The following is a 14596-nucleotide window of genomic DNA, read 5'->3' as shown; positions in this document are numbered from 1 at the left end:
ACTAGCATTGGACCCTCTGGCTCGTACGTTCCTAGAGGATCATATGCATCAGGTACTACTTTCACTAGAGTGGTCTATTAGGCCCATATTTATACTATTTTTGCTCCTCATTTACATCATTTTTTTACGAAAAAGTGTCTCAAACTTACAAAATATAATTGTATTTTGCAAGTTTGCACTGCTTTTGCGTCAAAAAGTGATGCAAATGCTGCGTACAAAAGTATAAATATGGGCCTTAGTCTCCTTGTATGCCAATGACATATTTCTCTTTGTTCGGGACCCTGAGACAAATTTGACCCCTCTGGTGGAGGAGGTGGTGCATTTTGGGCATCACTATTGTTCCCTAGTCCCTAGTCAAGACTGACTTGTTCCCTATGACCAGTGCCACACAGAAGTGCAATCTGGAATATCAGATACAATGGGTGGAGCACTCTGCTAGATATCTGAAATTCATGCTCCACAGAGAAGTGAAGATGGTGATCAGACTGATTTAGGGATTGGCTATCGACAAACTTACACACTGATGTACACATATGGTAGAGTCGACTTAATTAAAATGATTGTTCTGTCCATATTTCAATGCCTCTTCATGAATTTTCCGATACTGTTCACCAGCAACTTTTCTTTTGCCCTCTGGACATTATTGAGATGCTTTTATTCCTCCTCATTTTTTGCTTTTTTTAATGTGTGCTACATTCTGCAGGAAACATAGAAGAAGCAAAATTCCATAGATATTTTTTTACGTGCAGGAAGGGACACCTTCCTGCATGTAAACAATCCTTCAAAATGACGCTTTGGTACTTCTCTGTCTGCTGCATTTTGCAGCACACATAGAAGTGCCTAATCGCCATTATAGATTAGTTATGTGAAGGAAGGGACAGAATGCAGCACACATAGAAAAAGCAAAGTATTTCTCCTTGTTGCACCTTGCTAACGCCACCCCTGTGGGTGGCGTTAGATTTCCGCGCTGCCTCAGGTTTACGAAATCTTGTAAATCTGAGGCAGCATCAAAATACAATGGGTGTTGCTGTGGCACGTCCACAGCAACACCCATTCCACGATCCTCTGACGCAGATAACTGCGTCACAGGGGCCCATATGTACAAGGAGGCATTACGCCACAAAAAGTGGCATTACACCTCCTTGTAAATATGGAGCAGAGGTTAGCGCCAATGGAGCGTCACATAAGGTAACACTCCAGTGGTGTTAGGGGCTCATAAATATGCTACAGAACTTCTTATGATCTCTCCAGGAAAAGCGAACTTGCTGATCCAAGACGGGATGGATCTCCTCTCGGACATTGAGGACCGTCCTTCCATTATTCTGAATGCCAGATCTCTGGGATTCACCCACAACATATACTTGAACCACCAGAACAACATCTCCTCCATGGCCTAGAGTACTTTTTTCCAGCTGAGGCTTCTTTGGGGAATCAGGAACCTCATTCCAGTACACGACTTTAAATCTGTTGTTCAGTCACTGGTGCTCTGCAAACACGACTAACGAATTACACTCCTTTCCTGCATGCCCAAATTTCACCTAGGTCCTCTCAAAGCAAGCTTATATGTGGCAGCCTGCATTCTGAAAGAACAGAAGAAAGTTGACAACATCTACCCCATTCTACTCTCTATTCAGTGGCTTCCCATAGAAGCAAGACCTCAATTAAAACTGCCTGCTTTACTAACTAAGCTCTGCACTCCTGTTTAACCTTGTACCTCTTCAAGAAAATGAATATGTCAGGTGCTAACCGAAACTCACAAAATGCTAATTTGCTTCTCCTCAAAACTCCCACCTTCAAGCATGAGCGATACATGAGCTTACCCTTCTCTGGAAGCACCACAGGTTTATGGAACTCTCTCCCACAGAGCCTCCACCTAACCACATGTCAAGTCACCTTCAAAAAGGACCTCTAAGATCTTCTCTCTGAACCCCCTCATGCTCCTACAAAGTGCAGACCAACCACAACCGGCACAAATAATTGACATTTGTCTCATGATACCGTACCATCTGCTTTTTTCTGCTATGTTTTACAATGAACAAGTGTGAAGGGCTGTACCACATGGGGAGGCTAACCTGCTGTTTTCTTCAACCTTAATGTACAGGTATATTTTCAATTTGTTGTTGATATGTTCTGCTTTATTTTAAAGAGCTCTGAAGACTTCGGGCCATGTCTGCACTATATAAAATCACAAAAAGAAATAAATAAATACAAATAAATGTGTGGCACTGTGGTCTATTTGATGTTGGCCAAAATGACCAGGATTTAATTAGTTGTTTTACTCACAGGAACAAATCTGAAATCAATTAAGTAACCTAGTTTTCAGATTCAGTTTTTTTCATCTGACTCTCTGGTTACTGCTGCATGTGTTATGATAAAAATGTGAGTGAGCTGAGATTTTTGATTTACAAACCTTAACAAAGTGACCGAGATTTTTCTCAGTAGAGAAGTATTGTGAATTAAGTTTCCCATTGTGTTCCCGATGTAACCTTTGGAAGGACACGCCCACTGTAAATTCTGATGCTGGCTTGTTAGTACGTTAGCATTATGGTCTTTGTTAGAGAATGTGTTATATTGTGTGTTAGACAGTGGTTTGCACCCTATCCAAGTAGGGACCCAAACTCTAGTCGGAGTAAGGGAGTCACCAGGCTAAGATAACTTCTGCTCACCCCTGTGGTAGCTTGGCATGAGCAGTCAGGCTTATCCCAGAGGCAATGTACACACATAACCCACACACAGTAGCGCAATGAAAAAAACACAAACGTACCTCACAGCAGTTTAGAAAAATAGCTTATATTTATCTGAGCAAAACAAGACCAAAACAATATACGTCCAACATACACAAGCAAAGATACACATTTTTAAAGATCAAGGGGGTCATTCCAAACCTGGCGGTCGGTGTTAAAGCGGCAGCTAACCCGCCAACAGGCTGGCGGTTAAAAAAATGGAATTCTGACCCTGGCGGAAACCGCCAACAGAGACCGCCACTTTAACACTCCGACCGCCACGGCGGGACAAACAAACAGCGCGGCGGTCACCGCCAACAGACAGGCAGGAGACAATGCACCGCCCACCCTATCACAACCCACCAATCCACCACCTTTTCCGGGGCGGTAGCCCCGCCTATAAAAACACGGCGGAAACAGCCATTTCAAACGGAAAACGCTCATCTCCATACACCCCACGAGGAATCTGGACAGCATGGAACCCGAACTACACATCCTCCCAGCGATACTCTTCCTGCTCCTCTACCAGGAGCACGATCGCCGGCGCAGAAGACAACGGTGAGTACTGCACCTACGACACAGGGGAGGGGGGAGGAGAAAATATTACGGGCACACACATACACGACACACCCACCCCCACCCTCATCCACTACAACACACACATCAATGCATAGCAATACATCACAGTTACAACCCCCAAACCCCCCGGAAGAATGCAAAGACAAAAGGAAATGATCATAAACAGTCGAATATATTGTATTACTGGCTTATAAAAATATCACACATTTAAAACTATTATATACATAAATATTAAAAGTCCGATAATTTTTGCAGGCATTGTCCGTGGACCACTGGGCCCAAATCACATGGGCAAAGCCCACACAGGATACCTGACACCAACGGAGAGAACACTGCAGGGGCATCAGATAGCAAAACTACAGGCACCTCAGGGGGAAGGGAAGGGGGGGCACCTCAGCCACATGAGTCCACGACGCCAGATCCACAAGGGGCCTCCATGGCCACTGTGCCATCCTGGGGAGTGCAAAGCCACAGTCTCTCAAGTCCATACAGTGGGTGGGATGCCCACTGTTACATCCTGGGGAGTACAAAGCCGCAATCTCTCAAGTCCATACAGTGGGTGGTTTGCCCACTGTCACATCCCGGGGAGTGCAAAGCCACAGTCTCACAAGTTCATACAGTGGGTGGTTTGCCCACTGCTGCATCCTGGGGAGTGCAAAGCCACAGTCTCTCAAGTCTCTACAGTGGGTGGGCTGCCCACTGTTACATCCTGGGGAGTGCAAAGCCACAGTCTCTCAAGTGGATGACAGTCTCCACTGGTTCTGGAGGGGGACTGGTGCCCAGAGAGCTTCGTGCAGCCCTGCCCGACACAGATGAGGGCCTGCCCCTTCTGCCAATGGGCCAGCGGTGCTTGAGATGAAGGGCCCAGTGCAGCGGTGCTTGAGACGGCGGTGTCCTGTTCAGCGGTGCTTGAGATGAAGGGCCCAGTGCAGCGGTGCTTGAAACGGCAGTGCCCTGTTCAGCGGTGCTTGAGACCGCAGTGCCCTGTTCAGCGGTGCTTGAGATGAAGGGCCCAGTGCAGCGGTGCTTGAGACGGCGGTGCCCTGTTCAGCGGTGCTTGAGACAGCGGTGCCCTGTTCAGCGGTGCTTGAGACGGCGGTGCCCTGTTCAGCGGTGCTTGAGATGAAGGGCCCAGTGCAGCGGTGCTTGAGATGGCGGTGCCCTGTTCAGCGGTGCTTCAGACGGTGGTGCCCTGTTCAGCGGTGCTTGAGATGAAGGGCCCAGTGCAGCGGTGCTTGAGACGGCGGTGCCCTGTTCAGCGGTGCTTGAGACGGCGGTGCCCTGTTCAGCGGTGCTTGAGATGAAGAGCCCAGTGCAGCGGTGCTTGAGATGAGTGTCCAGGTCAGCGGATCCGGCCATGGCATGGATGTCACTCGTCACCTGACATGTGGCTGGCGGGGCTTTCCTGCCCATCTGTCTGTTGGTTTGCGGGTCCTCCTGGGCTGCAGTACTGGGACTGTGGGTGTCCTCCTGCACACCAGGGATGGGGCTGGTGGGGCCCTCCTGGGCAGCTGGCCTGCTGCCGGACTTGTCGGGCGTGCTGCCCTTCCCACCCTTCCCATGTCGTCTGTGGCCCTTTCCCACCTTTGGCAGTGTGCCAGGTGGCACCCCACTTTCTGACGGAGCCAGGGTAGGGATTTTGGTCCCTGGTGTCTTTGGCCTCTCGTGCCGGGCACTTGCAATCTTTGGGTGCTTTTCCGGGAGTGGGCTGGCCGTGCCTTGGCTCCTAGCAGAACTAGCTGCCCTTTAGGGTGGGGGACTCCACAGTCCTAGGCAAATAGTCTTGATAGGTCCTGGTTTTGTGGTTGCTGAGGTGCTGATTGGAGTCTTATGAGATGGACGGGGTGGGGGAGTTGTGGGAAAGAGGTCAAGTTTGGAAAGGAAAAGCAATTTCGAAAGAGAGGGACGGGTAGGTGTAGTGGGTGTGGGAGTGGAGGAAGAGTATGTGGTTGTAGGAGAGTGAAGTCTGGTGTCTTTGGGTGCAGGTGCTTGGGCTGGAGGCTGTCGTGAGGTGGATGGCTGTTGGGTGGGTGGCTGCCTGCGTTTGTGTGGTTTGGAAGAGGGGGTGACAGACACACTGGGAGAGGACACAGGGGACGTGTAAATGGTAGTGTGGGTGGTGACTGCACGTGTGCGGAGTGTTCTGGTGGGTGTGCTGGTGATGGACGTAGTGGCTGAAGATGTTGTGCATGCAAGTGTGAGTGGAGACGTCACAGGGAGGGAGGAGGGAGACGAGGAGGAGGGGGACACAGAGAAGGCAGTGGCTGTTGGTATGTCTGCATGTGGATGTTGCTTGTGTGAATGCTTGTGTGATGTGTGGTGCTTATGTCTGGATGAGCTTCCCTTGGGTGTTGAGGTGTGTGCAGGCTAGTCTGATGGTGTGTCTGGGATAGGCAGAGGTACAGGGGATTGGGTCTGGGTGGAGGAAGTTGGAGGGGGGAGGCTAGAGACAGGGACAATGGCTGCCGTCAGTGCTGAGGCCAGAGCGTTGAACGATCGCTGATGGGCAGCCTGACCAGAATGAATGCCCTCCAGGTATGCATTACTCCGGTGCACCTCCCTTTCTACACCCTGGATGGCATTCAAAAGGGTAGACTGCCCAACAATGATGGTCCTCAGGAGGTCAATGACCTCCTCACTGAGGGCAGCAGGGGTGACAGGGGCAGGGCCTGAGGTGCCTGGGGCGAAGGAGATGCCCACCTTCCTGGGTGAGCGGGCACGGGGCAAACGCTGAGGGGCTGCTGGGAGTGCGGTGCTGGTGCGCTGGGTGGCCGCTGTACCTGTTGTTGCAGGGGGCACGGATGTTGCCGCCACCACAAGGGGGCTCCCTTCAGAGGACGAGTCGTTGTCACTGACATCAGCACGACTCCCTGCTGTGGAGTTCCCCTCGCCCTCCGTCCCACTGGTGTACTCAGAGTCCGTTGCATGGCCGTCCAGGGCCATGTGGGATGCAGCTCCCTCGTGCTCCGATGCCACTTCTCCTCCGCCTGATGATGCTAATGCACACATGAACAGGAAGACCAAAAAAAAGGGTGGGGGGGGAGAAATAAAGACATGTTGAGTGCATGTATAGGTGACACCGTTGGCGGAGAGGACAGACACAGAAGCCCCCTGTACTACGCCGCGCACTTGGGGTCCACTACTCAATCCGTGGGACATGGCCTACAAGCCTATGGACAACAACAGCACACATAGATGACACAGGGCCATGAATACCTGTACTTGGCACCCTACAGAGGTGGGGGGCGGGGGCACAGGGCCATGCCTTACAGAGGGGCCTAGCCTACAGAAATCGCCCTGGCCTAGGGATACCCACAGCCCTCCTCCCCCACCCAGACACCTCCACTGCACGCAAAGTCAGCAGAATGTGCTTGTACTCACCCCCTTGTGTCTGCTGTGATGTCCTCACGCGCCCATCCAAATCGGGGTAGCCCACCGCCAGGATCCGGGACATCAGGGGGGTCAAAGTACGACTGGCACCCCTCCTACGTTGGGAGGCCATCACCAGCTGAGCCTCCGCCGTCTTCCTGCTCCAGCGTCGGATGTCCTCCCACCTCTTCCGGCAGTGGGTGCCCCGTCTTTTGTGGACCCCCAGGGTCCGGACGTCCTTGGCGATGGCACGCCAAATAGCGACTTTCTGGTGGGCTCTGACCTATGTGACATGTACAGGGGGAGAAAAAAAATCATCACCTTCTGCATGCTCGATGTGAGTGGCCCCCCCATCCCCAACCTTGCCATGTGGCACATGCTCTCATCTGTCGTTTGATGCATGCCTCAATCGCTCCCCTCCCCACCATCTTTCATCCACCACACTCAACACAGTCATTGCCCACAAAGCATGGTCCCAGTGTACTTACCTGTTGGTCTGGAGGACCGTAGAGTAGCGCATACTGGGGGAGGACCCCATCTACGAGTTTCTCCAATTCTTCAGAAGTGAAGGCAGGGGCCCTTTCCCCAGTCGCATGAGCCATTGTCTCTTCCAGACCGAGGTCACAGCAGCACTTGCAGTGTAGGTCCTCTCCTGTGGAAGATCAGGTATCGAGTGATTAAGCAGATAGAAAATGGCGGTCACGCCCGCGGCGGTGCGTACCGCGGCGGTGCGTACCGCTACCGCCGGCGCACATCGTCATTGGCTCGTGAAACCCATAGGGTTCAATGTTAACCAATGCGGCTTTGCGCCGCGGTCTTCGACCGCCTACCGCCACGGTGTGCCACGCCAGCGCATTGACCTCACATCCCACTGTTGCACTTCACAGGTCAGGCAGCCGCCATTTCAAGGGCCCACATGGCTTAATTACTACTGCGTCACACATACCTAGGCCTTGCATCAACACTCATACAAGCCATTCAATACATAGTGAATCGTGATATGTGCAAGCTGTAGGAACGTACCTGTGGGTTGACTGACTCTGTGCTCGCTGTTGTCCTTCATAGGCACCGTCCGCTGGGACATGCGAGGAGATGGAGGAATCTTACCGTGTACAGACCGCTGGTGGACCTGTCAACAATGGAGGAACGACATGTCATACTGACATACAGGCTTGACCGAGCCACTATACAGGAACTGTGTGCCCAGCTGGAGCCAGACCTGATGTCACCCATCCGCCAACCCACAGGGATCCCCCCTCTAGTGCAGGTGCTGTCAGTACTCCATTTCTTAGCAAGTGGGTCATTTTAAACAACAGTGGCCATATCATCAGGGATGTCCCAGCCCATGTTTTCCAAGGTGTTGTCCAGAGTGTTGTCTGCCCTGCTCAAACACATGCGGCTACATCATTTTCCCTGAGGTGGGGATTTGGTTACAGTGAAGGGTGATTTCTATGCCCTTGGACATATTCCCAACATCGTTGGTGCCATTGATGGGACACATGTTGCTTTGGTCCCCCCCAGCAGGAGTAAACAGGTGTACAGGAACAGGAAGAGTTATCATTCCATGAATCTACAGATGGTGTGTTTGGCAGACCAGTACACCTCCCATGTTAATGCCAAGTTCCCTGGCTCAGTGCATGATGCCTACATCCTGCGGAATAGCAGCATCCCGTATGTGATGGGTCAACTCCAGAGGCACCGTGTGTGGCTATTAGGGGACTCTGGTTACCCCAACCTGTCCTGGCTACTGACCCCAGTGAGGAATCCCAGGACCAGGGCAGAGGAACAGTACAATGAGGCCCATGGGCGGACTAGGAGGGTGATCGAGCGAACCTTTGGCCTCCTGAAGGCCAGGTTCAGGTGCCTCCATATGACAGGTGGATCCCTAATGTACTCACCAAAGAAGGTGTGCCAGATCATCGTGGCCTGCTGTATGCTTCACAACCTGGCTTTGCGACGCCAGGTGCCGTTTCTGCAAGAGGATGGTCCAGATGGTGGTGTTGTAGCAGCTGTGGAGCCTGTGGAGAGTAAAGAGGAGGAAGGCGAAGAGGACGACATAGACAACAGGAACACAGTAATACAGCAGTATTTTCAATGACACACAGGTAAGAGTACACACCGGCATATTACATTTACTTAAAGACTTCTACCTCTCTACTGTCTGACTTTTTCCCCCAGTGTATGGTAACTGTGTTGTGACTTTCCCTTCCGTTTTCAGAGATGTGGGCCCCACTGCGTGACATCTGCTTTGTTTCCCCATGGACTACAGCTGTGTGACAGCGGTTTGTTGGCATCACAATGTGAATGAACATTTTGGCACGGTCATGTCTAATACATTTGTTAAAATCACAGACAGACTCCAGATTGTTTATGTGCAATAAGTGTGTTTATTCAAGTGCTCTAAATTGGATGGGTGGTTGCAAATCGGTGAGGGGTGATGGTGGAGGATTGTCCATGGCAGAGTCCAGACTATCAGTATCACAGGTGCTTTGTCCAAATGCCTGTGGAAAGTGGAGCAGGGGCAGTTTAAAGTTGGACAGGGTGACAATGTGGGACAGTGGGATGACAATCACGGCGGTATCCTTTGCTGGCGGGGGTCTTGACATCTTACTCTGTCTTCTTCCTGGATCTCAGGGCCCGCTTGCAGGGTGGTTCTCCTTCTGCAGAGGGTGGGGTTCTGGTGGCCTGTTGGTCTTGTGTCGGGGCCTCCTGTCCACTGGCGCCGGCGGAGGTGGTAGGCAGTTCTTGGTCCATGCTAGTGACCGGGGCCCTTTGAGGTGCCACAGTGTCCCGCAATGTGGTGACTACCTGATTCAGGTCCACTACGATGGTACCCATGGCGGAACTGATGTTTCTTAGTTCCTCCCTGAACCCCATATACTGTTGCTCCTGCAGAAGCTGGATCTCCTGAAACCTGGCCAGGACCGTCGCCATCGTCTCCTGGGAGTGGTGGTATGCTCCCATGATGGAGGAGAGGGCCTCGTGGAGAGTGGGTTCCCTGGGCCTGTCCCCCCGTGTCGCACAGCAGCCCTCCCAGTTCCCCTGTTTCCCTGGGCCTCTGTCCCCTGGACCGTGTGCCTACTACCACTGCCCCCAGGTCCCTGTTGTTGTTGGGGTGGTGGGTTATCCTGGGTTCCCTGTAGTGGTGGACACACCGCTGATTGACTTGTCCTGGGGACAGAGGTATGGGCCCGCTGGGTGGGTGCTGTGCTGGTGTTCCCAGAGGGGGGAAGGTCTGCTGTGGCCTGTGGCTGTCTGAGGGGAACCAACTGTCCTGAGGTCCCCGATGGACCGGGCTGGTCATCTAGATCCAGGTCGACAGAGCTGCTGTCCTCATTGTGGGCCTCTTCTGGGGATGGAGTGGACATTTGTGGACCCTCCTGCACGGTGACCTAGCATTCGGGTCCTGTAGGGGTACAAAAGTATGGTTATTGCTTCTGTGTGTGCCAATGGCGTGCAATGGGTGGGTGCCCGTGTACCCCATTGCTGGCATTCCTTTGTGGGGGCTGTTGTGACGGTGGTTTGGGGGGGGACGGGGATGTGCAGTGGGCATGCATTGGTGATGGGTGTCCATGCTTTGTGGTCGCATGCAGGCCTAGGTTTTGGGATGGGTGGGTTGTGATGGTGAGACATTTGCAAGGAGTAGGTGTGATGGGGGTGGGGGTGAGGGTGGGGGTATGATTTGGCATGCTGGTGGGGTGGGGGGGATGAAGTAGTGAAGATGAGACTTACCAGAGACCATTCCTCCAGCTACTCCTGCGAGGCCCTCAGGATGCAGGATGTTCAAGACCTGCTCCTCCCATGCTGTAAATTCTGGGGGAGGAGGTGGGGGTCCATCGCCAGTCCGCTGCACCGCGATGTTGTGCCTGGATACCAAGGAACGCACCTTCCCCCGTAGGTCGTTCCACCTCTTCCTGATGTCGTCCCTATTTCTTGGGTGCTGTCCCACAGCGTTGACCCTGTCGACTATTCTGCTACATAGCTCCATCTTCCTGGCAATGGTGGTGTGCTGCACCTGTGTCCCGAACAGCTGTGGCTCTACTCGTACAATTTCCTCCACCATGACCCTGAGTTCATCATCTGAGAACCTGGGGTGTCTTTGAGGTGCCATGGGGTGGTGTGGGTGATGTGTAGGGTGGATTGTGTGGTGCTAAGTGTGGTGATGTGTATTGTTGTGTTGTGTGAAGTGCGTGCTAATATTGCTGGGTGACAGTGAATTGGGCGTCTGGGTGCTCGGATGTCTTTTCTCGGTGCGTGTTCACGAATCTGTAGGAGTGGAAGTTTGTGGGTGATGTGGGTGTGTGTTTTATATTGTATTGGGTGTGTGGGAGTGGTGTGTGTATGTGTATCAGGTGTGTGTATTTTGAATTGTCCAATGTGGTAGTGTTTTGTACAAGTATGTTTATTTCGACCGCGGTGGTGTGTACCCGCCAATGAAATACCGCGGTTGAAAGACCGCCGCGTGGATTCGTGTGTCGTGATAGTGTGGCCGTATTTCTGTTGGCGTGACGGTGGAGGTTTGGTCATCGCCAGTTTCTCGCTGCCCTTTGGTGTGGCGGACTTTTGTGGATGTCGGGATTTTGGCGGTTTGCCTGTTGTGGTTCAGAATGACCGTGGCGGTTTACCGCGACCGCGGCGGTGTTATGGCGATCTTCTGTCTGGCGGTAAGCGCCTTTTACCGCCGAGGTTGGAATGACCCCCCCAAATCTCAGTAGAGCGCCTAGAAACACAATAGCTCCAACTAGGGCTAACATGACGACTTGACAGAGTCATTCCCAACAGTCTTGCGAGGGAGTGCAGTCTGGTCACAGAGGCCCACAGACCCCGGGTACAATACCTTTGACAATGATGAGGAATCAAAGATGTTGCGCAGCGTTGGGGAGTCTGTTCCTTATTGCTAGGCAGGGGAGTTGAGGTGCTGGGCCCTTACCATTGTAGGGCAGGTAATGTGGCATCTGTGGTGAGGCGTTGGTGTCATATGATCTGGTGGGGTTGATGAATATAGCAGGTCAAGATGCGAGGCAGTGACTTTGAAGTGCTGCAATCACACCACAGGTGCAGAGACAGAGTAAGGTGTCATGGACGTCGTTGACCAAGCACTTGGGACTCTAGCTGTGGCGGGGCTTTGGATGCACTTCAGGGGTGTTGAGCCTGTGATGTCTGTCACATTTGTTGCATTCAGTGGGGCCCACGGCTCCATTGCAGGCAGCGGTGCAGTCGGACAGCGTCACCCGATTCAAAGTCATTCTGGCATCGATGTACTTGGTTTCTTCTTGATTACAACAGAAATCCGTCCCAGGGCCCAGGACCTGGATTTGGCATCACTTGGTGAGTCAGGACTCTCAGCAAGAGAGCCAAGTGCTGGCAGATTAATTCTTTAATTTCCCTGAGCTCTGTCCAGGCCCTTCGAGAACCTTTGGAAGCAGGATGTAGAAAGCAAAGTCCAGACCTTTCACTCGCAGGCCAGAAGTAGCAAGCAGCAGACCAGCACAGCAAAGAAAAAGGCAGACAGTCAGTACCTCCTACAGCATCTAGTTTGTCTTCCTGGTAGAATGTCTTTGGTCAAGAAGGATTCCAAAGTTGTGGTCTCAGAGGTCCAATACTTATACTCATTTGTGCCTTTGAAATAGGCAAACTTCAAACGAAAGTCTTAGTAGTGCACAAGACCCTGCCTTTCCTGACACACTAAAGGGGGTTAGAGACTGCTTTCTGTAAGGATAGTCACAACCCTTTTCATGTGCAGGTGTCACCTCCTCCCACTACTCTAGACCAGTAAGACCCATTAAGATATGCAGGGCATACCTCAGCTCCCTTTGTGTGACTGTCTAGAGTGAATTCACAAACAGCACAACTATCATGCTGACCCAGATGTGTATTCCCCCAGTCAGGCAGTGGCACATAATGTTTAAGCACGAAAATGCCCATTTTCTAAATTGTCATTTTCAAATTTACAATTTAAAAAACACCTTCAGCTATGGTGAATACATTTTAGTTTCCACTTGGGACACAGGAGTCACCTCAGCCTTTGGCATGCAGTCCTGTTGCCCCCGTCATCTGGTGACATTTTACCTACTTACTATGCTCTGTTTTATTCTATTTATTTTATTATTTCTTTTAGCTTGCTGCCATGCTTATATTTTATAAGAAATGTTTAGATTTTTATTATCAGTGCCATTCTGAGAAGGTGTCATTATCATCATCACTATCAGTGATACACGTAGATATTGTCATCATGTCCCTTTCTCACTTAAATGTGATAGGAACATTAGGCATGCTTGTTAGGGATTGTTTATGCAATTGCTGACTGTTAGAAATGGGGTCTTTGGTTGGCAGTCAGGTTACCCCCTGTCCAAGCAAGTTATTAATTAAAAAGCAGAGAGAGTCTCAAATCCTTGAGAAAACAGGTAAAACACTGTTAGCGTTGAAAAGTAGGTAGCATCAAAATAACATGCACGGGTGAGTGTGAGTCGAAAAAGGTAAGCAGTGCGGCGATTTCTCACCCGCAAGTGAGACAGTGCTTCATTTCTCCTTCTCCAGTTTGGTCGGCTTGCATCATTTTTCCTCCCCGCAGGGGAGCGATACGTTGATCCGGGAAGCGCTCGGGTCTGGGCAGGCGTTGCATCATTTTTCCACGCCCAGCAAGGTTTGCGTCGAAAATCCTGTTGCACGGTATCAGCAAAACCACACAATGTGGATTGCAACATTATCAGCCTCCGTCAGAAGGTGTTGTGCGTCGTTCTTCCAGCTACATGCGTCGATTTTCCAGCAGCGATGCCGGTGGAATGTCAATTTTCAGCCGCAAAGCCGGCGGTGTGTGGTTTTTCAGCTGCGTCTCGGAAAGGTGGAACGATATTTTCCTCACACGGCAGTCTGTGCATGGATTTTCAGTCTTGGGCTGCCAGCTTCACCTTCCAAGGCCTGAGGAACTGGATATGGCGCCACTTGGCAGGGCAGGAGTCTCAGCAGAGAGTCCAGGTTCTGGCAGGGGAAGTCTTTGATGGCCCTGAGACTTCAGCAACAGGAGGAAAGCTCAGGACAAGCCCTTGGAGATTTCTTCACAAGCAGGATGGCACACAAAGTCCAGTCTTTGTCCCCTGGCACAGCCAGAAGCAGCACCTGCCGGATAGCTCCACAAAGCACACTAGTAGCATTTGATTTACAGGCACCTCTAGTGCACTGTACTAGGGACTTACCAGTAAATCAAATATGCCAGTCATGGAAAGCCAATTACATACACATTTTATACAGGAGCACTTGCACTTTAGCACTGGATAGCAGTGGTAAAGTGCCCAGAGTAACAAAAACAGCAAAAACAGAGTCCAGCACACATCAACAACCTGGGAAACAGAGGTAAAAAGTTAGAGGAGACCACGCCAAGGATGAAAAGTCTAAGTCCGATATAAGTCTACCACATTATCAGTTGTTTGTGAACATACCTGCGTCAGGTATCCTACATGATCTGTATAAATACACCTCACATGGACAAGGTCATTACTGTAGAGGGGTTCCTTGCAAATGCCATCAATGCTGCACATCACCTTGCTTCACGAACTCAGCCTTTGTGTCCCCACGGAGTTTGACCTAGAGACCTCATTCCAAGGTAACAAGAGTTGGGTGGGGCGCTCCTTATGGACATGGTATTAGCAGATTAGGTTTATCACGCCTAGCTCTCGTTAGGGTAGAGATTAGGTTTTCTTGGTTAGGAATTTTAGATCTCATGTTTATTGTAAAATGGTGGGTGTTTTCATATTCACAACTCTCACCTTCACAATTCTGCTTTTATTACTGTTCATTATCCTAATCCTCACAGCACATGCATTTTATTGTGATTGCAGTCTTTTCAATAAATATATTGAAAACTATCCTGCATCTCCTTCATTGCTTATGTGTACATGAGACTTATTGCTAACAAGAGAAAGGGTAAC

Source organism: Pleurodeles waltl, chromosome 11, assembly GCF_031143425.1.
Source record: "Pleurodeles waltl isolate 20211129_DDA chromosome 11, aPleWal1.hap1.20221129, whole genome shotgun sequence".
NCBI lineage: Eukaryota > Metazoa > Chordata > Amphibia > Caudata > Salamandridae > Pleurodeles > Pleurodeles waltl.
Note: the sequence above shows the minus strand (reverse complement) of the source record.